General features: G+C 40.1%; 1 long non-coding RNA gene across 1 annotated transcript in view; it reads right to left on the minus strand.

Annotated features, from left to right (window-relative positions):
• LOC145521111 (uncharacterized) overlaps positions 1-17,767 on the minus strand; it is a 95,585-nt gene extending 77,818 nt beyond the window's left edge. The window contains exon 1 of the long non-coding RNA XR_014065116.1: positions 17,700-17,767. This is a non-coding gene — a long non-coding RNA (uncharacterized LOC145521111). The remainder of the gene's footprint in view (positions 1-17,699) is intronic.
• Between the last annotated feature and the right edge of the window lie 5,150 nt (positions 17,768-22,917).

Genomic DNA, 22,917 nt, shown 5'->3' on the forward strand with positions numbered 1-22,917 from the left:
AGTTCTTCAAAGTCACCCTGCATTTAATTATGCTAGTTGTCAAAGGAAGCAGGTAAAAGCACTTAATCTTTCAACTTGACTATTCATTTAAATGCATGCACTGCCTAACCCAGAAACTATTGCTAGTGTTTCCTTTAGAAAACAGATTGCTCTATCTCTTTATTCCAAAGAAAGTGAAAATTATTTCTGGCTTACTTAACAAATGCAATCAGAGTATTTCATGCTGAACAACCTGATTCAGATACATGATTTGCAATCTGAAAATTGTAGAGATGCACCAATCATCTTTGCTATTCAGCCAAAAATCTGCTTGTTGGCTTCAGCTCTGGCTGCAGGCTTTGGAAGTTTGAAGAGCCAAATGCTCACTTGAGCATCATTTCAGTTATTCCTGAATTTGTGCCTGGTCAATGATCACAAGATGACATAGGTTAATATATCTAGTCATCATGACAACATCAGTAATAGCTACAAGGCATGTCATTCTGTTTTATCGTTATTATCTGTGTATTTACTTTCAAGTATAGATAAGCTTTTTAGATATAAATCAAAATGAAAATATATGACTTATATGTTGAAATTCTACCTAGTTGAATAAAAAATACACAGTACTGCAAGAATAAAATTTTTCAATAATTAATGGAAATTAAGTAGGCTGCTAATTTTATGCATGAAAATAATCAGACTGTTCAGACATCAAAACTGATAAGGAAATTGATCTGTAGTTAATGTAAATATTAAGAAAGTATATTAACAATTTATTTAGTAAGAATATGATATCTATTTTTGAGCCAACAAATATTTATAAGACTTTAATAAAGAATGACTAGGCGTAGACATCAGATATATCTAATCTTCTGGTATATTAGCATGAATAACACAAAACATACATTTGAAGAAACATACTTAATTTACACTTTTTAAAATGTTACTTAACTCATGAGTATCTTAACAAAAAGTGCTTTTTAGAATTCTTTACCTCCTATAAAAATAAACTTGCAGCAGAACAATTTTGTTACCTTAAAATTTTATATGGAGGAAAAAATTGCAAAGTCACATATAACATACATGACTAATCATTTTTGGCCCAGACATCATAAATAATATAAGGAACATGGAGAAAAAAGGAAAGGAAAGAAAGTACTAGAGAAGAATGAAATTACAAAATTATTTCTTCTCTTCTATCAGCCTCACTTGGATGTGAAAGACTCTATTTTGGGGTGCTCCAAAATCACTGCAGATGGTGACTGCAGCCATGAAATTAAAAGATACTTGCTCCTTGGAAGAAAACTTATGACCAGCCTAGACAGCTTATTAAAAAGCAGAGACATTACTTTGCCAACAAAGGTCTGTCTAGTCAAAGCTCTGGTTTTTCCAGTAGTCGTGTATGGATATAAGAGTTGGACTGTAAAGAAAGCTGAGTGCAGAAGAATTGATGCTTTTGCACTGTGGTGTTGGAGAAGACTCTTGAGAGTCCCTTGGACCTCAAGGAGATCCAACCAGTCCATCCTAAAGGAAATCAGTTCTGAATATTCATTGGAAGGACTGATGATGAAGCTGAAACTCCAATACTCTGGCCACCTGATGAGAAGAACTGACTCATTTGAAAAGACTCTCATTCTGGGAAAGATTGAAGGCGGGAGAGAAGGGGACGACAGAGGATGAGATGGCTGGATGGCATCACCGACTCAATGGACATGAGTTTGAGTAAACTCCAGGAGTTGGTGATGGACAGGGAGGCCTGGCATGCTGCAGTCCATGGGGCACAAAGAGTCAGACACGACTGAGCAACTGAACTGAACTGAGCCAGCCTCACTTGGATGTGAGAGTCTATTTACATATCACCAATGAAACTACAAAAGGAATTTAGCAGCAGATAAATGGTTATCCTGCATGTTAATGTCAAAGATTTAATTTTCATTACCAAAGTTATTTATAATAAAGATAATAGTAAGTACATTTAATTATGAAATTTTCATTTCAATAGTAGGTACAGTTATTAAGAAATTTCAGAATTATTTTTGTATCCCAAAAGTTCATTCTGATTGGCTTCAACCAAATATTCCTTTCATACTCAGCTACTGGACATTGTAAACTACACAACTACTTCCACCAGAGAAACAAACGTGCTAAAGAAGAAAGTCACATGGGAAATATTCTCTTTCTTTGTATGCTCACCTGGCTTCTAGACCCTACTGTGGAGTATCTTAGAGTTACTGAATGAAAAAGAAGCTACACTGTAGATAAAGCTCCATAAGAATATTTATTTCTCTGCTTCTTTACAAATCATTATGCAGAGAGGTAGAAATTTGCCAAATTCAGGTTCCTTCAGGGCTGGAAAGTACTTTATCATGGATTAGACACTGGCTAAAGACTTTCCATAAGAGAAAGCTTCTTCAGAGTGCAGAACAGGAGACATCAGAGCACTTCCCCAACAGAAACATCAACTTAAACCACCACCCATGATCAAAGCTACCTTCACAAGAAGTTAGAATAGATTACAGCACCTGGAGAGACCACAGACATAGAAAAGACATACTGACAAGGGTGGAAGGACAGTGCCACATTCCCATATTACCTTTCCTCCAGGCCGGCACAACACAGCACAGAAAGGGATACTCTCCTCCAAGAGGAAGGACAGTGAAGTCAGCACCCAACTTCGCTGCAGAGTCTAGCTCTAGACCCTCCCCCAGTGAACCCCAACAGCCCCAGAATCCCAGCTGCCCCAGAATCCCAGCCAGTGCCTGTAGACCCAAGTTCCCAGCCCACCCCAGCTCTGAGCCATCCCCTATGGACCCAGACTCCAGGACTGCGCAAACATCAGGCCAGCCCCCCATGACCTCACACTCCAGGTGTGGACCCAAGAACCAGGCTTACCCATCCACATTAGCTCCAGGCCTGCTCCTTTGGCCCATGCACCAGCCCTCCCCCTGTGGATCCAGGCACCAGGCCAACCTTGGTGGACTTTGGCATCAAGCTGGCCCCCACAGACTCAGAACCAGGCTCATCCCTATGTACCCAGACTTCATGCTGGTCCCTACAGACTCGGTCACCAGGCCTACCCCACCCACTCACTGATACAAGCACCAGACAAGCCCATCCAAGAACTCTAGCATTAAGCCCACCCTAAGACTCCACCAGCTACCCACCCAGAATCTCTGGATGCATTAACTGGTTACGAGCTTTTCCTGCTGAAGCCAGTCTGTAAAGACTGGAAAAGACGCCAACTTTTTCACAGAAATTACCCCTCCCTCCTTCTATAAGGATTCCACTGAGCTCAGTCTTCTGGTTATTTATATGCCAACAATGAGTAGATAAAAAGATATTCCATGGAAATGGTAACCAAAAGAAAGCAAGGGTGACTATACTTATATCAAACAAAATAGACTTCATGTCCAAAAATGTAACAGGAGACAAAGGAGGTCATTATATAATGATAAAGGAGTCAAATTCTCAGAGAAAATAACAATTTTAAGTATATATATGCCCCCAACATTGGAGCAACTAAATATATAAAGCAAATATTAACAAAACTAAGGGACTTCCCAGAAGGCGCAGTTGGTAAAGAATCCGCCTACTCAATGCAGGAGACATAAGAGATGGGGTTCCATCAGCAGACAAATGGATAACAAAGCTGTGGTACATATACACAATGGAATATTACTCAGCCATTAAAAAGAATACATTTGAATCAGTTCTAATGAGGTGGATGAAACTGGAGCCTATTATACAGAGCAAAGTAAGTCAGAAAGAAAAACACCAATACAGTATACTAACGCATATATATGGAATTTAGAAAGATGGTAATGATAACCGTATATGCAAGACAGCAAAAGAGACACAGATGTATAGAACAGCCTTTTGGAATCTGTGGGAGAAGGCAAGAGTGGGATGATTTGAGAGAATAGTATTGAAACACGTATATTATCATATGTGAAACAGATCACCAGTCCAGGTTCGATGCATGAGACAGGGTGCTCAGAGCTGGTGCACGGGGGTGACCCAGAGGGACAGGATGGGGAGGTGGGAGGGGGGTTCAGGATGGGGAACACATGTACACGCATGGCTGATTCATGTCAATGTATGGCAAAAACCACTACAATATTGTAAAGTAATCAGCCTCCAATTAAAATAAATAAATTTTTTAAAAAAGAGAGATGGGGTTCGATCCCTGGGTCAGGAAGATCCCCTAGAGGAGGAAATGGCAACTCACTCCAGCGTTCTTGCCTAGAAAATCCCATGGACAGAGGAGCCTGGTGGGCTACAATCCATGGGGTCACAAAGAGTCGGGCACAACTGAACATGCACAAAGGGAGAAAGAGCCAGTGACAATAACAGTGTCAGACTTCAATTACCTCGCTTTCAACAATGAGCAAATCATTCAGACAGAAGATTAGTAAGGAAACAGTGGACTTGAACAACACTATGTATCAATGAACCTAGCAGATATAGGACATTTCATCCGACAGCACGAAACTACACACTTATTTCAAGCATACATGGAACATTCTCCAGAACAGATCAGATTTGGAGCCATAAAAGAAGTCTCAACATATTCAAGAAGGCTGAAATCATAGCAAGTATTTTTTCTGATCCCAACAATGGTACAAAACTAGAAATAAATAATAGGAGGAAAATTGGAAAATTCACAAATATGTGAGAATCAAACAACATACTCCTGAATAATCAATGAGTCAAGCAAGAAGTCAAAGGGAAATAAAAAATACCTTGAGACAAAAATGGAAACACAACATACCAACACTTACAGGATGCAGTAAAAGAAGTTCTAAGAGAGAAGTTTATGGCAATAAATGCCTACACTAATTAAAGAAACATTTCAAATAAACAACCTAACTTTATACCTCAAGGATCTAGGAAAAGAAGAACAAACAAACCCTAAAGTTAGCAGAAGGAAAGAAATAATAAAGATTAGAACAGAAATAAGTGAAATGGAGGCTAGAATATATTGAAACATCACATTGTGTACCTTAAATATATACAATTTTTACTTGTCAATTATATCTCAATAAAACTGGAAAAAATGAAAATTAAAAATAATTTTTTAAAGTTTTCATTAGCAGAGAAGTAGTAATGTTAGGAAAAACATTTAGAATGTACAAGAAAAGAAAATCTACATCTTGCGAAGGTAATAAAAGGAATTTAACATAGCTTTTTTCTTAATTAATTTTTATTGAAAGAGAATTGCTTTACAGAATTTTGCTGTCAAACCTCAACATGAATCAGCCATAGTTTTACATATATCCCCTCCCTTTTGAAACTTCCTCCCATCTCCCTCCCCATCCCATCCCTCTAGGTTGATACAGAGCTCCTGTTTGAGTTTCTTGAGCCATACAGCAAATTCCCGTTGGCTATCTATTTTACACATGGCAATGTAACTTTCCATGTTACTCTTTCCATACATCTCACCCTCTCCTCCCCTTTCCCCATGTCCCTAAGTCTATTCTCTATGTCTGTTTCTCCATTGCTGCCCTGTAAATAAATTCTTCAGAACCATTTTTCTAGATTCTGTATATATGTGTTAGAACACAGTATTTATCTTTCTCTTTCCATATATATGTGTTAGAATACAGTATTTATCTTTCTCTTTAAATACTGTAAAGATACAGTATTTATCTTTCTTTCAATAAAGAAAGATATTTATCTATCTTTCTCTTTCTGACTCACTTCACTCTGTATAATAGGTTCTAGGTTCATCCACCTCATTAGAACTGACTCAAATGCATTCCTTTTTATGGCTGAGTAATACTCCATTGTGTATATATACCACAACTTCTATATCCATTCATCTGTCGATGGACATCTAGGTTGCTTTCATGTTCTAGCTATTGTAAATAGTGCTGCAATGAACAATGGGATACATGTGTCTCTTTCAATTTTGGTTTCCTCAGGGTATATGCCTTGAGTGGGATTGCTGGGTCATATGGTGGTTTTATTCCTAGTTTTTTAAGGAATCTCCATACTGTCTTCCATAGTGGCTGTATCAATTTACATTCCCACCAACAGTACAAGAGTGTTCCCTTTTCTCCATACCCTTTCCAGCATTTATTGCTTGTAGACTTTTTGATGGGGGCCATTCTGACCCTTGTGAGGTGATATCTCATTGTAGTTTTGATTTCCATTTCTCTAATAATGGGTGATGTTAAGCATCTTTTCATGTGTTTGTTAGCCATCTGTATGTCTTCTTTGGAGAAATATCTGTTTAGGTCTTTTTCCCACTTTTCGATTGGGTTGTTTGTTTTTCTGGTATTGAGTTGTATGAGTTGCTTGTATATTTTGGAAATTAATCCTTTGTCAGTTGTTTCATTTGCTATTATTTTCTCCCATTCTAAGGGTTCTCGTTTCACCTTGCTTATAGTTTCCTTTGCTGTGCAAAAGCTTTTCAGTTTAATCAAGTCCCGCTTGTTTAAGTTTGTTTTTATTTCCATTCCTCTAGAAGGTGGGTCATAGAGGATCTTGCTTTGATTTATGTCATCAAATGTTCTGCCTATGTTTTCCTCTAAGAGTTTTATACTTTCTGGTCTTACATTTAGGTCTTTAATCCATTTTGAGTTTATCTTTGTGTATGGTGTTAGCAAGTGTCTAATTTCATTCTTTTACATGTAGCTGTCCAGTTTTCCCAGCACCATTTATTTAAGAGGCTGTCTTTTGACCCATTGTATATTCTTGTCTCCTTTGTCAAAAATAAGGTACCCATAGGTGCATGGGTTTATTTCTGGGCTCTCTATCTTGTTCCATTGGTCTATATTTCTGTTTTTGTGCCAGTACCATACTGTCTTGATGACTGTAGCTTTGTAGTATAACCTGATGTCAGGTAGCTTGATTCCTCCGGCTCCATTCTTCTTTCTCAAAACTGCTTTGGCTATTCGGGGTCTTTTGTGTTTCCATATGAATTTTGAAATTTTTTGTTCTAGTTCTGCAAAAAATGCCATTGGCAATTTGATAGGGATCACATTGAATCTGTAGATTGCATTTGGCAGTATAGTCATTTTCACAATATTGATTCTTCCTACCCAGGAACATGGAATATCTCTCCATCTGTTTATGTCATCTTTGATTTCTTTCATTAATGTCTTATAATTTTCTGTATACAGTTCTTTTGTCTCTTTAGGTAAGTTTATTCCTAGATATTTAATTCTTTTTGTTGCAATGGTGAATGGGATTGATTCCTTAATTGCTCTTCCTGATTTTTCAATGTTAATATATAGAAATGCAAGTGATTTCTGTGTATTGATTTTGTTTCCTGCAACTTTGCTAAATTCACTGATTAGCTCTAGTAATTTTCTGATACTATCTTTAGGGTTTTCTATGTACAGTATCATGTCATCTGCAAACAATGAGAGCTTTACTTCTTCTTTTCTGATCTGGGTTCCTTTTATTTCTTTTTCTTCTCTGATTGCTGTAGCTAGGACTTCCAGAACTATGTTGAATAATAGTGGCGAAAGTGGACACCCTTGTCTTATTCCTGATCTTAGGGCGAATGCTTTCAGTTTTTCACCACTGAGAATTAACATAGCTTTTGAAGAGGATAAATGTAGCTGCCTTAGAAATTTAGAGAGCAAGCCAACAATAACAGAGGTCAAGCAAAGATATAATATCAGAACAATCAGTATTACTATCTGAAAGCAATCTGAGTTTCTGTGAAAAAAAATCCAAATACCCAAGAAAGAAAAGTAATAAACTGGTTAAAAATATTTCAACGAGAATTCTAAAAGCGTGTCAGGTCAAAACCTTAAAAAATAGCTACACTGAGAAACTTAACTAATCTGTTGTTCTTAATTACAAAAATCTTTAACCTGGGGACTTCCCTGGTGATCCAACGGTTAAGACCTCACCTTCCAAGGCATGCAGGTTTGATCCCTGGTCAGGGAGCTAAGACCCCCACATGCCATGCTGCTGCTGCTGCTGCTAAGTCGCTTCAGTCGTGTCCCACTCTGTGCGACCCCATAGACGGAAGCCCACCAGGCTCCCCTGTCCCTGGGATTCTCCAGGCAAGAACACTGGAGTGGGTTGCCATGTCCTTCTCCAATGCATGAAAGTGAAAAGTGAAAGTGAAGTCGCTCAGTCATGTCTGATTCTTAGTGACTCCATGGATGGAAAATCCTCCATCCATGGGATTTTCCAGGCAAAAGTACTGGAGTGGGGTGCCATTGCCTTCTCCCCACATGCCATGTGGCCAAAAAAAACCACAAAAACATAAAACAGAAGCAATATTGTAATTAATTCAATAAAAACTTTAAAAAAATATCTTTAATCTGGAATTATATTCATAATAGTGAGAGTCAGTCAGACTGTCAGGACTGTGTATAGAGTGACTGTATGTGGGCGGGGGAGAGCATATGGAAAATGACCAGGCTTGGTAGAACACAGGGAGCTCAGCTTGGTGCTCTGTGGTGACCTGGGAGAGTAGGAGGGAGGCTCAAGAGGAAGGGGATAGATGTATACATATAGCCGATTCACTTTGTCGTACAGCAGAAAGTAACACAGCATTGTAACATAACTGTACTCCAATTTAAAAAAAAAAAGAAAGAAAAGAAAAAAGAAAATGACCAGGCATGAAGAAAGAAGATCTCAAGTGCCATTGTGCAAAGAACCTGGTACTTCCTCCCTGAGAGGTGGTAGCTTGAATCAGGGACTCTGAGGTGCTGAGGAAGGATGCAAAACAGTGGAGATCCCTCTTGTCATAAAGCAGTCTTGTGCCCAAGTCAGAGAGCAAAGCCTTAGGTAAGCCCAGAGAACTTTCTCTGGGTCAGTAAATAAGAGGAAAGAATCAAGAGTCTCTGAGCAGAAAGAAAACAAAGATTGAGAAAGTGTAATAAAACTGGTCAAAAATGAATGAGAACGATACCAATTATATTTAAGTGGCAATTTTTTTCTTTAAATTATGCTATTCACTTACAGTATTAAATATGGCTTTGAGTTCACTACATAGAATTATTACTTGCATTTCAGTTAAAAGATCTATGACTCAGAAAAAAATAAGCACGGTGTATTCACCTCACTGATTTCGTAAGCAGACCAGTCAAGCCATTTATTAAGGAACTAACACTACCTTCGCAAGACCTTACAGGCGTTCAGGATCATCCAGAACAACACCATGAAACTCTCCTTTGCCCAGAAGTAGCTCCCTTTTCCCTATGCCAGCCCTCAATTCTCAGTCAAGGTCTGCCACTCCCGGTCTTTGTTGTGTAGATCTGCAGAGGGTCCCCCTGGATGTGTGGGAGGAAATTCCTAGAAGACAGGACAACAACCACTGGAACAGATAAGGCAGAATAATTCCAAGTTTACACAGGGCCAGAAACAGATCCTGCACTTCCCCTACTCCTCAACCCCACCCCACTTCCCCCCAGAGTGGAAAGACCTCCTCTAGGCCGGCATCAGGTGAAGTCCTCCAACAGGTATTGCCGCAATGTGCTGTGCTTAGTCACTCAGTTGTGTCCAACTCTTCGCGACCTCACGGACTGTAGCCCACCAAGCTCCTCTGTCCACGGGGGTTCATCAGGCAAGAATACTGGAGTGGGTTGCCACACCCTCCTCCAGGAGATCTTCCCAACCCAGGGATCGAACCCAGGTCTCCTGCATGGCAGGCAGATTCTTTACCAACTGAGCCACCAGGGAAACCTTCAATAGTGGGGCCAAATTAGCCTTTGACTAAAGACTGTTTAAAGCCAGGTTCTAAAGGTCTAAAGGATGATGTATTGGGCTTCCCAGGTGGCTCAGTGGTAAAGAATGCGCCTGCCAATGCTGGAGACTCAGGTTTGATCCCTGAGTCAGGAAGATCCCCTGGAAAAGGAAATAGCAACCCACTCCAGTATTCTTGCCTAGAAAAATCCCATGGACAGAGGAGCCTGGCAGGCTTCATTCCATGGGGTTGCAAAAGAGTTGGACATGACTTAGCAACTAAACAGCAACGAGAATTAATGGTTTCCAAGTAATTTAATTGCATCTCAGAACAAAGCTCCCAAATATTCAGTCATGCCCAAAACCCTCAGCATCCCCAAACACTTCATTTACAATGTCTGGTAAGCAGTCAAAATTGCCAACATGTAAGTAAAAATCACTCAGATGTAATAAAATGACCGTGAATACCAGTAGGTCCTAAAGAAAATCTACCTAGAAAATTACCCAAGGAAGAAAAGAGAAAGCAGATCACATGTGAGGAGAAGGCAAGTCAACAGGAACAAAGTGTTTCTTCTTGGTACTTGTGGCCTCAGCCTATCTCAAGAGAGTAGATTCAGCTGTGCCTTAGAAGAGCCCAAGGACCAACTTGTTCAGGATGAGCTGGGAAATTCTCTGGGTGGCATTTAACTCCGAAATAATGATAGGAGTTCAGTAGTCAAGTGACTGACAGTGTAAAGGAAGGGAAGGAAAAGTAACAAAGGAGAAAATAAATGTCAGCAAACACACCGGGGAAACTAACTTGCTTGAGGAACAGGAAGTTAGAGTTGAGAGCACCTTCCTAGTACAGTCGGCGAGTCCCTTCAGCCTGCAAGCATCTGATTCTGAGTTCTGCTCCCCTTTTTTTTGGTTTTCCTGAGAATATCCTGGGGAGGGAACTTGGGGTTTCTGTTGGAGGCAGAGACTTTCAGTAACTAATTGACAAGAAGAACCTACCAGAGAGGAGTTAACAGGAAAGGAGTGGGGGGCGGGGGGAATGGGAGGGTGAGGACATAACAGATGCTTCATTCTCACTATAATTTTCCTCCTACAAGTATAGAAACTTCCAGGCTCCTAATGCGAGGGCTCTTGCAGTATTTCAACAGCACTCACAGTCTCCCTGAATAGAATACTTACATGTGTGGGTAGAAATTATTAAAAGTTCATAGCATCCCTGTGACTGATGGCTAAGAATATAAAATATTTAGCTTTCCTCTCTGCCTTTTTCATTTAAAAAAAAAGTTTTCTAAAGGAAATAGCTTAAACTCTCTGTAAGACATTGACAGACAAGCCTTTTCACTCACATTTAGCCTAGCTCTGTTTCCATTTACTACCAGTGTGACATGGGAGGAAAAACTCATTATTAAATCCAAAAAGATACTGTATCTGCGAGCTGTTTTTTTTTTAAAGGATGCTCCTAGATTTCCAGAATATTTAGGACAGATAGACATAATAAGTAACTGGGTGGTGAGACAGGCTAGATTCAATTGAGACCATAATATTTTATATCAAATTGGTTACAGAGTGCTTTTTAAAAGCCTTCAAAGGTGGGATTTCAGGGATGGATTAAAAAGCTGACAAACTTTAGTGGCATGCCCTACTGGGGAATTTTGTCAAACAGACATGCCAAGAGTCGTTGGCTCACAGTCCAAAATACTTCTCACCGTTACTTTTTGAGGACAGAAAATCATTAGGCTGGTTTTATCTAGCCCTGCTTCCTATTTATCTTATGTTAGTATCTAAAACTTCCATTTCTTTTGCCTTTATTTTACATCATCTGCAATTGTAGAATGAAAGTAATTATTGCCCCTGAGGCCCAGTTATTTGCTAACATTTCACAGTAGTTTTGTATAGCTCAAGTAATAAATCCTTCACTAAAATTATCAAGCCTTATCTCTCCGCCTATTTGAAGTGATTTCTCCTCAACTGCATAATATTTAGCTCTGACAACACCCGTAAGATGAAACAAGAAAAGGCAGGTTGTCCTGTCAGCAACACGCAGAGTGGTTTATTGGAGTGTACGAATTAGTCTATTATCCTGCTATTTGTTCTTGCACCAATGGTGATAGATAGGGCTACAGAGAAACTGGGTTTGCTCTTATGGGGGTTAACTGAGGGACCCAGCAGTACTTCAACATTATATAAGGTATATCCCATGGAACTTTTATCTTACAGGACTAGCTGTTCAATTCAATGTCAAATTTACTGAACTCCTGCATGGTGCCCGGTCCTGGAGCATAGAAAGGGTGGGTGGACATAGTCTCTGCCCTCGAGAGGTTGTCAGACTCACAGGGTAAGGAAATCATTATAATGCAATACATCTAAAATTATAAAATGATGTGCAAGATGGGAGCCAGCAGAGATGAGAGGCCTATGAGCTACCTGAGAGACAGAAAGCATCCCTAAAAATTATAAAAGAAATTGCAAAATTGCTAAGTGTGGATGGGGCTCAGATTCTAGGCAAAGAGAACAGGATGTGTAAAAGTCCAAGGGTGTGAAAGGGCCCCCAGCTTGTTCAGAGACCTACAAATACGCACATACTGATGGGACTACGATACAGAGGGTGCCCAGAAGAGGTAACTGTGGAAAGAAAATGAAATGAAAGGTGGGGTTGAACAGGTCTAGGAGAGCTGATCGTGAAAGGTCTTGACTGTCAAGATGCAGAATTGCCTTCATCAGAGAGGTTATGGGACACCATTAAGGACTTTATGCAGAAGAGTGACATGATTGGGTTTGCATTTTAGAGACAATAGTGCAGAGGGAGATCTGGAGACAGAGTCAGACCAGAGTCAGCTGGGGATTGCATGCAATAATTCAGGAGAGAGACTGTGGGCTTGAGCTAAGGCAATGACAGTAGAAGGGAATAGGAAAGAGGGGATGGAGAGATCTTCAGAAGCTGGAATCAAAATTATTTGGTGACTGGTTGGACATTGGGGGTCAGGAAAGAGAATCACTGACAACACCCAAGTTTCCCTCTTGGGAGACTTTGGTGGGGATGGTGGTACCAGCCTACAGGTTGAGAACAAACAGGATGTATCCGTCAGGTTGCACATGGGACAGCAAGGTGAGAATGCTGGTTTGGCATTGGATAGAGGGCTCTAAGGGTTTCCCTCATGGCTCAGCTGGTAAAGAATCCACCTGCAATGTGGGAGACCTGGGTTCGATCCCTGGGTCTGGAAGATCCCCTGGAGGAAGGCATGGCAACCCACTCCAGTACTCTTGCCTAGAGAATCCCATAGACAGAGGAGGCTGGCAGGCTGTGGTCCATAGGGTCACACAGAGTCAGACACGACTGAAATGACTAAGTAGCAGCAGCAGCAGAGGGTTCTAAAGCTCAGAGATGATGTCAGGACTAGAAATTTAAATCTGGAAGTTTATCTTATAGGAGAGAGCTAAAAGCACTGGGAGTAAAGGCACTTAGGAGGGACTGGAAAAAGGGACAGTCAACAACAAGGTTCTCCCTGAGAATCTCAACATTAAAATATGTGAACAAAGGAAGAGGAACTAAGACAGAGGCTCATACCCTTAGCTCCTAAGGATGTTATTTCATTAGGCTGCATTCAATAACATTGCATGCATAAATATGTTTCTCAAAATAAGGTAGTTGATTTCCCCCGCAAAAAAAAAAAAAAAATGAAGAGCTGCCCATTACAAAGATTCAATCATAAGAGGAGAATCAGGAGAAATTAGTAAGCATCATGGTGGTGAATGAAGGTCAACATTTTTTCCCCCACAAAAAAACAATGTTAGGAGATAATTAAACTGCGATTCCTCCAATGGAAAACCTTTAGAACAAGGAGTTAACAAGGGAAGAGAAAGAGTGTACAGCAGCTTCCTATCATTGCAACCACTTTCTGTCTACCCTACTTCAAGTTCAGATATAATTAAAAAAGAAAAATGTGATTGCCCCATGTATACCTGGACTGAGTCTGAATGAAACAGAAAACTCATAAACATGGGTTGGGCCACCTCTGAAAATGAAGAGCCCGATTATTTTTTTAAACTAGAAAAATTTGCAGACGCTACAAAACTGACTATATTGTGCTCCCAAATACTCCACTTCTATGCAATCTCTGTGCCTGAAATGTTAATTTTTTCCTTCTCTGGCCCATCCTGGGAGTCCTTTCCTCTCTTTATGTAACATAAACCACGTACCCTCCTGGTTTTCAACCCTGCCAGCTTGGTCTTTTTAACAGAGATCAAGAATACAAAGCACTTTTCCTTACATTTTATTTCATCTTCATTTTATTTATATAGTTGAACAAGAAAGAAAAAATGATTGGTGTTTAGGATTGTAAGTGGAGAAGCATCTGGAATAGGACAGGATTCAGGGGTTCACAGAGTCTTGAATCTCTGACCCAGCCATCAATCTGTCTAGCTATAACTATCTGCTCTTCTACCCAGATTATTCCTCAACTATTTCTTTGCTCATAGCATTCCTACTAGAATCTAAACTCTATGAAGAGAGATTTTTGTGTATGTTGCTCACTATTTATTCTCAGCTACTATAACAGTACTTCATACATAGTAGATGCTCAATAATAACATGCCAAATAAGTAAATGAATAATTTTAGGATGTCATCAGAAGGAAATTTATCCCTAAGAAAAATCACTGCCATGGTAATGCCTCATGACCATGGATTTCTTTGGGGGCTTTGAAATTTTGCTTTGCATTCTTGTCTTGCATGGGAGTTTTTATTCCATTCAACTTTTTCACCTGGACTTGGGTTTGCCACAGCCTGACCCACTTGGATAGGCACAGACCATGTAACAGGGTCAGCGATGTTGCCCATTTACAGACAAAGCATCTCAAAGGCTCCTCCCACAAGAAGCACAAGCATCCCCTCTATTCTGACTCAGGTGCTTCTCTTTCCTGTGGGAGGCACAGGCAGGGCTCCATTTCTAGCTGCAGCCCAGGTAATGTGGCATAATGAGTTCAGCTCCAGTTTTTCAGCTGGAAATGAGGTCCAGTTCTCAGGTCTGTTCACCTGAGAAAGCTAAAATTGTGTTCTCTTTCCTTCCTCTTGTTTTTAAGCTTGTATATGTACTTTGTAATTTCTTAAAATATTTTTTCAGCTATTTCCTAGACCTGTGTAGTAAAGAGAATTATCCAATACGCCATCTAGATTGAAAGTCAGCATAATTTTTTAAAGCTCAAAAACTTGGGGAAGTAGTAGGTTTTCCTTTCTCTTTGAATTTCCTTAATGAAATATATCTACCCATATCTTTAGCTCCTTAGCTCCTTTCTCAGAGGTAGATTTTTTTTTCAGAAAATTTTAATTAGTGGATTGTTTCAATGGTGAAATATCTTTGCATTGCTGCAATTGACTGTGTTGCTCCCTTATTTATGTGACAAATATTTATGTAACACCATGCGCCTGTGCTTTACCGAGGTTAACTCATATAATGATTTGGGTAGATTGTTTTCAAAGACAGTTGCAACAATTCCTCCCATCCCTGTATGTACACCCCTTTATAAGGTGATATTATCATCCTTCTTATTAAGAGGTAGCCTCTTTCTCTGTCCCTTGAAACTGAACCACTTTGTGACTTACTTTGACCAACAAAATGCAGCAGCACATTGTGTGACTTCCAAATCTAGACTTCCAGAGGTTTTGCAGTTTCTGTTCTCACCCTCTTGCTGCCCTCTTAAAAATGAGAAAGCACATGGAGAGAAAGATGCAGCCAACAGCCAGCACCAGCTGTCAGACAAGTGGGGGAGAAGACTCTCGGCCACCCAGCCTCCCCAGTGAGCCACCAGAAGGCTGCAGCCACCTGAACGACCACAGCCAGCCAAGAGAATCACTTCGTTGACCTTCGCACAAACTGCCAATCCACAGAATTATTAGCTTGTTAGTGATTGTTAATTTCAAATTCTAAGATTGGAGAGTCATCTAAGAATGCTTACATGGCCCGAATACTAGACACTCTCTTGAATCCTGGCCTGCTTCTTTTGGGGCATAGCTTTTTCTAATACCTAACTTTTGTTTGCCTCACTCCCTGTCTGTTTGTGTCTTTTTGAGGCATATCTTTCAAACTCTGTGTTTGACTCCTATTCACCATAAAGCTGAAAACAAACCCAAGATGTACTACTGTCATTTTCACTGCAGATCTGTTTGCCTGATGTCAAATAAATTCAATGTAATATATGCAAAAAAACAACCCTCTATGATTGGGGTGGCATGTGGTGAAATATTCTAGAATTAAGTAGAAATAAATAGAATTATTTATTATTATTTAAATACTACTGCATTCCATATGTCAATTTTTTTAAATTTAAGGACTGTTCCTACATGAAAATGACCCAGAATTTTCTTTGTTGTGGTACATTATTGTTCAGATTACAGTTTACTAGACTCAGAAAATCAGAGAGGTAATTTCCAACTTCTATGCTATGAAATAGTTTAAATAACATAGAATTAACTATTCATTAATAATTTAATTGAACTTGCCCCCAAAATTATCTTCGCCTGGTGGCTTCATTCACCACAGATATTTTACTAACTTTTCAACTTATTTTCAGTTTATTCTTTACATTTTAGGCTATTCATTTTCTATACTTAACAGTGACATTTTCCATTTCTAAGCCTGTTAAAATACTGCAAATATTGATTTTTTTAATTTATACAGAGAGTTAATAAAGAAAAGCTAAAGCTATGACAATTCTCTTGTTATCTATTGCCTTAATGCTGACTAAAAGAATTTAAGTAACAGTAATATTCAAATGGGGCTTCCTTGGTGGCTTAGACGGTAAAGAATTTGCCTGCAGTGCAGGTGACCTAGGTAATATTCAAATAACTTCATAGTTATTAAGAACTAATCAAGGTCTATGCTGTGCCATTTTAAAATCTACCAGTAGGTGGCTGCTGCTGCTGCTGCTAAGTCGCTTCAGTCGTGTCCGACTCTGTGCGACCCCATAGACGGCAGCCCACCAGGCTCCGCCGTCCCTAGGATTCTCTAGGCAAGAATACTGGAGTGGGTTGCCGTTTCCTTCTGCAGAGCATGAAAGGGAAAAGTGAAAGTGAAGTCGCTCAGTCGTCTGACTCTTAGCGACCCCATGGACTGTAGCCTACCAGGCTCCTCCGTCCATGGGATTTTCCAGGCAGAGTACTGGAGTGGGGTGCCATTGACCAGTAGGTGGAGCTCCAATATTAAATCATATAATCTTTGATAGCATGTATTTTTTTTGTTCCTTGCAATAATCTCCATTTGCATGTTATAAAAAAAAAACTATATTTATCCTAAAATAAAAATTGAAAACAAGATGACATTTTATAATCATTTTAGAAGTAAACTAAGTAGAGATTAAAATGTAGTTTTTAGAAAAATAAATACCTACAAAAGAATCACCTACATGTATAAAAGGAAAACAAATCACTATTCATTACGTTTATATACTTGAAACAATTTAAATATCTAGAAACAGAAAAGTTAAATAAATTACAACACATTCATAGGAAAATGCTCAAGGAAAAAAGTAAAATACAAAACTAAATTTTACCTGATTTTTATAAAAATTATACACATGCACAGAATAAGAACCTGGAAAGATACCTGGATGGTGAAATTACAGGTGGTTTTCATCATATTTTTGGCACCTCTTTTTATGTCCCAATTCTCTATAAGGACACTAATTGGTTTCATAATTTAAAAAATTGTTTAGAAAGTTATTGGCATTCTTGTTAGACTGGTATTTCATTAGTAATAAATAAATAAAAGATGAACTAATGATATAGACAATGACCTTCTTACTTAAAATCCTCGAATGTGTTTTTTCATGGCACTGTAAAAATTCAAGCTTTAACATCTCCCTATTTCCCCCTTAGTTTCAGTTATCCAAAATGAGTAAGTTCTACAGATCTAGTGTACAGCAAGCACTGTGACTATAGTTAAGCATACTGTATTGTATACTTGAAGTTTGCTAAGGTAGATCTTAAGTGTGCTCACCACACACACACAAAGGAACTATATGAAATGGGTATGTTAATTAACTTGATTGTGGTGATATTTCATAATATATACATACATCAAAACATCAAGTTTTACATCTTGAAAGTGAAAGTGGAGGTCGCTCAGTCATGTCCAACTCTTTGTGACCTCATGGACTACACAGTCCATGGAATTCTCCAGGCCAGAATACTGGAGTGGATAGCCTTTCCCTTCTCCAGGGGATCTTCCTGACCTAGGGATCGAACGCAGGTCTCCCACATTGCAGGCAGATTCTTTACCAGCTGAGCCACAGGGGAAGCCCAAATCAACACAATTTTTACTTGTTGTTTATCCCTCAATGCTGCTGTTGCTGCTAAGTCGCTTCAGTCGTGTCCGACTCTGTGCGACCCCATAGACGGCAGCCCACCAGGCTCCCCTGTCCACCGGATTCTCCAGGCAAGAATACTGGAGTGGGTTGCCATTTCTTTCTTTATCCCTCAATAAAGTTAGGAAAAAATTCAAACTTCAAAAGGGAGAGAAAAAAAGAGATCAAAAGAAGGAATAGGGCATAAGAAAAGGTACAGACAGGGGAAACAATCTAAGTATCTATCAATCGATGAATGAATAAAGAAAATGTGATACACACAGAAAGACACACACACACACACACAATGGATTATTCAGGCTTAGAAAGGGAAAGTCTGCCATTTGCTAAAATAAATGTGAAATCTGAGGCCATTATTTAAGTAAAATAAGTCAGAAAGAGAAAGACAAATACTGTATGATCTCATTTTCATATGGTATCTTAAAAAAAAAAAAAACTCATAGAAACAAAGAGTAGATTGGTGGTTGCCAGTGGCGAGGGGGTGCAGGAAACATGTGAAGGTGGTCAAAGGTATCCTTTCAGGTAAACTTCCAGTTATAAAATGAGTAAGTTTCTAGGATGTAAGGTACTAGTAACTATAGTTAATAATACTGTATTTTATATACTTGAACATTGCTAAAAGACCTTACTTACCTGCCTCCTGAGAAATCTGTATGCAGGTCAAGAAGCACCAGTTAGAACCAGACATGGAACGATGGACTGGCTCAAAATTGGGAAAGGAGTACAACAAGGTTGTATATTGTCACCCTGCTTATTTATATGCAGAGTACATCATGCAAAATGCCAGGCTGGATGAAGTACAAGCTGGAATTAACGTTTCCAGGAGAAATATCAATAACCTCAGATATGAAGATGACACCACTCTTATGGCAGAAATTGAAGAGGAACTAAAGAGCCTTGTGATGAAAGTGAAAAGGAGTGAAAAAGCTGGCTTAAAACCCAACATTCAAAAAATGAAGATCATGGCATCTGGTCCCATCACTTCATGGCAAATAGATGGGAAAACAATGGAAATGGTGACAGACTTTCTTTCCTTGGGCTCCAAAATCACTGTGGATGGTGACTGCAGCCATGAAATTAAAAGATGCTTACTCCTTGGAAGAAAAGTTATGACAAACCTAAATAGCATATTAAAAAGCAGAGACATTACTGATAAAGATCCATCTAGTCAAAGCTATGGTTCTTCCAGTAGTCATGCATGGATGTGAGAACTGGACCATAAAGAAAGCTGAGCACCGAAGAATTGATGCTCTTGAACTGTGGTGTTGGAGAAGACTCATGAGAGTCCCTTGGACTTCAAGGAGATCAAACCAGTCAATTCTAAAGGAAATCAGTCCTGAATATTCATTGGAAGGACAATGCTGAAGCTGAAGCTTCAATACTTTGGCCACTTGATGCAAAGAACTGACTCATTGGAAAAGACCCTGATGCTGGGAAAGACTGAAGGCAGGAGAAGAGGACAACAGAGGATGAGATGGTTGGATGGCATCACCGACTCAATGGACATGAGTTTGAGCAAGCTCCAGGAGTTGGTGATGGGCAGAGAAGTCTGGCTTTCTGCAGTCCATGGGGTCGCAAAGAGTCAGACCCAACTGAGGGACTGAACTGAACTGAAAAGAAAAGATCTTCTCAACACACACACACACACAAAGTAACTATGTGAAGTAATGGATATAACTATTTTGTGGTAATCATTTTGCAACATGTGTATCAAATCACTATGTTGCACACTTTAAATTTAAACCATGTTATATGTCAATTCTATCTCAATAAAGCTGGGGAAAACTAAATTTAAAAGAAAAGGGACAAAGATTCTTTTACTGTGACTGGAGGTTCACTAATGGAAAGATTAGTGAACTTCTTCCCTCCTTTAGTGCAGTTCACTTGTTCCTGGAATGAGTGAGTAGGTTTATAGATACACATAGCCTTAATGTTGGGAGGAGATTCTCCAGGTTCCTAAGGGTAGGGGAAGGAGCTCTGTAATCTGGGCTCCCAGTGCAGTAATTGGCTCCAGAGGGGACCCTAGGACCTTCAGATGAAGAATCCGTGTAGCCTTTCAGCAGCTGGTCAAGATGGATTGAAAAGATCAAGATGGTTTTGCTCAGTGGTACAGTAATCGACAGCAGGTCAAGATGACTGAGGATATTTTTATCACTGATATTTTGTTAAAAGACATGTTATTATTCACAAGGCCTTGGTCAGAAGTCACTGCATTGATATTTTATCCTTTGCCACTTTGATGCATACACTCTGATTTCTTTTGAGAGCAGGGATATGCAGATGTCCTGGGGACTGCTCTCTGAGTTGGCAGGGGAAAAAAATAAGGACATCACGGGTCACACACTAGTTCTCAGAAAAGATGAAAAGCCTGAAAGGATGAGAATGCACAAGGACAATCTACTCCAGTGGCAACTTTTAGTGGGCAGGCAGCCACAGTCATCAACATGCTGTTTCTAGTTTATATTCTTAGTCACTTTTTTGGAAGTATAATTGATGTGGAATAAAAACTCATCCATTTTAAAAGGTATATTTGATAAGTTTTGACAGATGTATATAGCTGCATAATCACCACCATGCATGATCACTTTATTGAACATGTCCATCATTACTGAAGTTTCCTCCTGACACTTGACAGTTAGCCCCCTTTCCTTGTACTTCACATTTCAGATGGATACAGTGCCCATATGTCCTAAACAGGAAGTTGTGACTCATGACTCACAGCTACAAAGGCACTCATGGGAATAACGTGGGAACAATAACTTAAGACTACCCCCAAAATTCTGGGACACCAGTTTCCATACAGATGGAGACCAAGTAATTTCAAGTTTTAGAAAAGTAGAGACAAAGGAAACAGCAGAAGACAGTGAAAAATTGGACAATATAGAGATAGAAGCAGAGATGAAATATTAATTTAAAAAAGATGGAAGGACTTCCCTGGTGGTCCAGTGGCTAAGGCTCCACACTCCCAATGCGGGGGACCTGGGTTTGATCTCTGGTCAGGGAACCAGAGCCTGCATGCCATAAGTAAGAGATCTCATGCTGCAACTAAGACCTGACACAGCCAAAATACACAAGTAAAAATTTTTTTTAAAAAAGACAGATTGGAAAGGGTGGTGATAAGCACAAGAGAAGAGTTGATCAAAACATAAGTATGCATTTTTAATTATTTCTACACTTTCCAAAATGATTCAAATATTGAAGTGGGTAAGGGAGAAACCACTGAAAATAGAATGAAAAACTATAGTAGGGGTTAGAAGGGAGAGAAATGGAGCAGGGATCCAGCATTTTTCCATTGTTCTCATTGAAATCCCGAGCAAGTCTATTTCCCATGCACATCTATCCAAGCTATGTTTTGGAATAGTCACCATTTGCCTCACAGTCCCAAAGCCAGTGGTCCTCATTCTGTTGTGTATATGTCTGTCCCTGGGAAACTCTCAAACACCAGGGTTTTAATCAGCACCCTTGAGAGGACAGATCTGCCCCCACTGTATTGACTGCACACTCCGGGGACCCTCAGCAGGTAGAGGGAATTGTCTGAGAGTGAAAGTCTGGGCCCTGGGCTCCTGCAGCCTCTGGGGCAAAGGAGTGCCTTCTTCGGCACCTGCATGACTCAAACTGTGCCTCCCACCTCCCACCTCTCATTCAGAGCAAATGGTGGGTTGCTTCACCTACTCAGCTCTGCCTTTGTCTGGGAGGCGGCAACATAAATATATGCCTGATCAGGCCATCACTGGTAGTCCAGGAGCTAAGATTCCAAGCTCTAAATGCAGGGGGCCCAGGTTCGATCCCTGGTCAGGGAACTAGATCCCGCATGCAGTAACTACAGATCCCACGTGCCACACTTAAAACCTGGCATAGCGAAATAAATAAATATTTTTAAATAACAGTAAATAAGTAAATATATACCTGCTCGATCGAAGCAGAAATTAATTTTTCAAGTTGACCAATGCCTGTCCCCTTGCCTGTAAAGGCTTTGCAGGACAGGAGTGTCCCTCAGCAGGCTGAATGACTCCTCACTTCTCTTGATGCCATTCTCCCCACTTTGGCCATCTCACTTCTCTCACTTTGGGATGCAATTTCTAGGCTGCGTTAGCTCCCAGGTGCAGTGTTTCCCCACCACACTTTCCTTGCCCTGCACTTCCCTGTTTTTATTCATCAGCCAGACCCACATCCCATTCCTGGCCCGGCTCTTAAGCTAGAAAATCAGGCAGCTCATGGATGCTAAGGTGTTCTTGGTTGAAGTAGTGGATTTTCCCACCAGGTAACATGTTTGCATTTGAACGAGGGCTCTTTCGAGGGCCTTTAAGATTCTCTTAAATCAGTAGTTCTCCACCAGGGTGATTGTCCTGCCAGGGGATATTTAACAAATGTGTGGAGACATGATTGTTCATGACTGTGGTATGGGGAGTTGCTGTTGCATCCAGCAGGCAGAGGGCAAGGGTGCTGCTAAACACCCCCACAGTGCACATAACAGCCTCCACAACAAAGAAGGATCAGACCCTGACCATCGTCATGAGGAGACAGCGAAACCCTGCCTTGAAGAAATGGCTCCACCAGAGGAGACTCTGTTAGGCAGGCAAAAGGAAGTATTTTGAGGCAGTCCAGGTTTGTGGTATTCTTCAGCTCATACTGATCTAGGCCTATTGTGCGTGCTAAGTCACTTCAGTCGTGTCTAACTCTGCAATCCTATGGACGGTAGCCTGCCAGGCTCCTCTGTCCATGGGGATTTGGGGATTCTCCAGGCAAGAATACTGAAGGGGGGCGGGGGTCTGGGGCGGCCCTAAGATGGTGGCGGAATAGGACGGGGAGACCACTTTCTCGCCCACAAATTCATCGAAAGATCATTTGAACGCTGAGCAAATACCACAAAACAACTTCTGAATGCTGGCAGAGGACACCAGGCACCCAGAAAGGCAGCCCATTGTCTTCG

This window comes from Giraffa tippelskirchi, chromosome 9, assembly GCF_054371585.1.
Source record: "Giraffa tippelskirchi isolate mGirTip1 chromosome 9, T2T-mGirTip1v1.2.pri, whole genome shotgun sequence".
In the NCBI taxonomy this organism is placed as follows: Eukaryota; Metazoa; Chordata; class Mammalia; order Artiodactyla; family Giraffidae; genus Giraffa; species Giraffa tippelskirchi.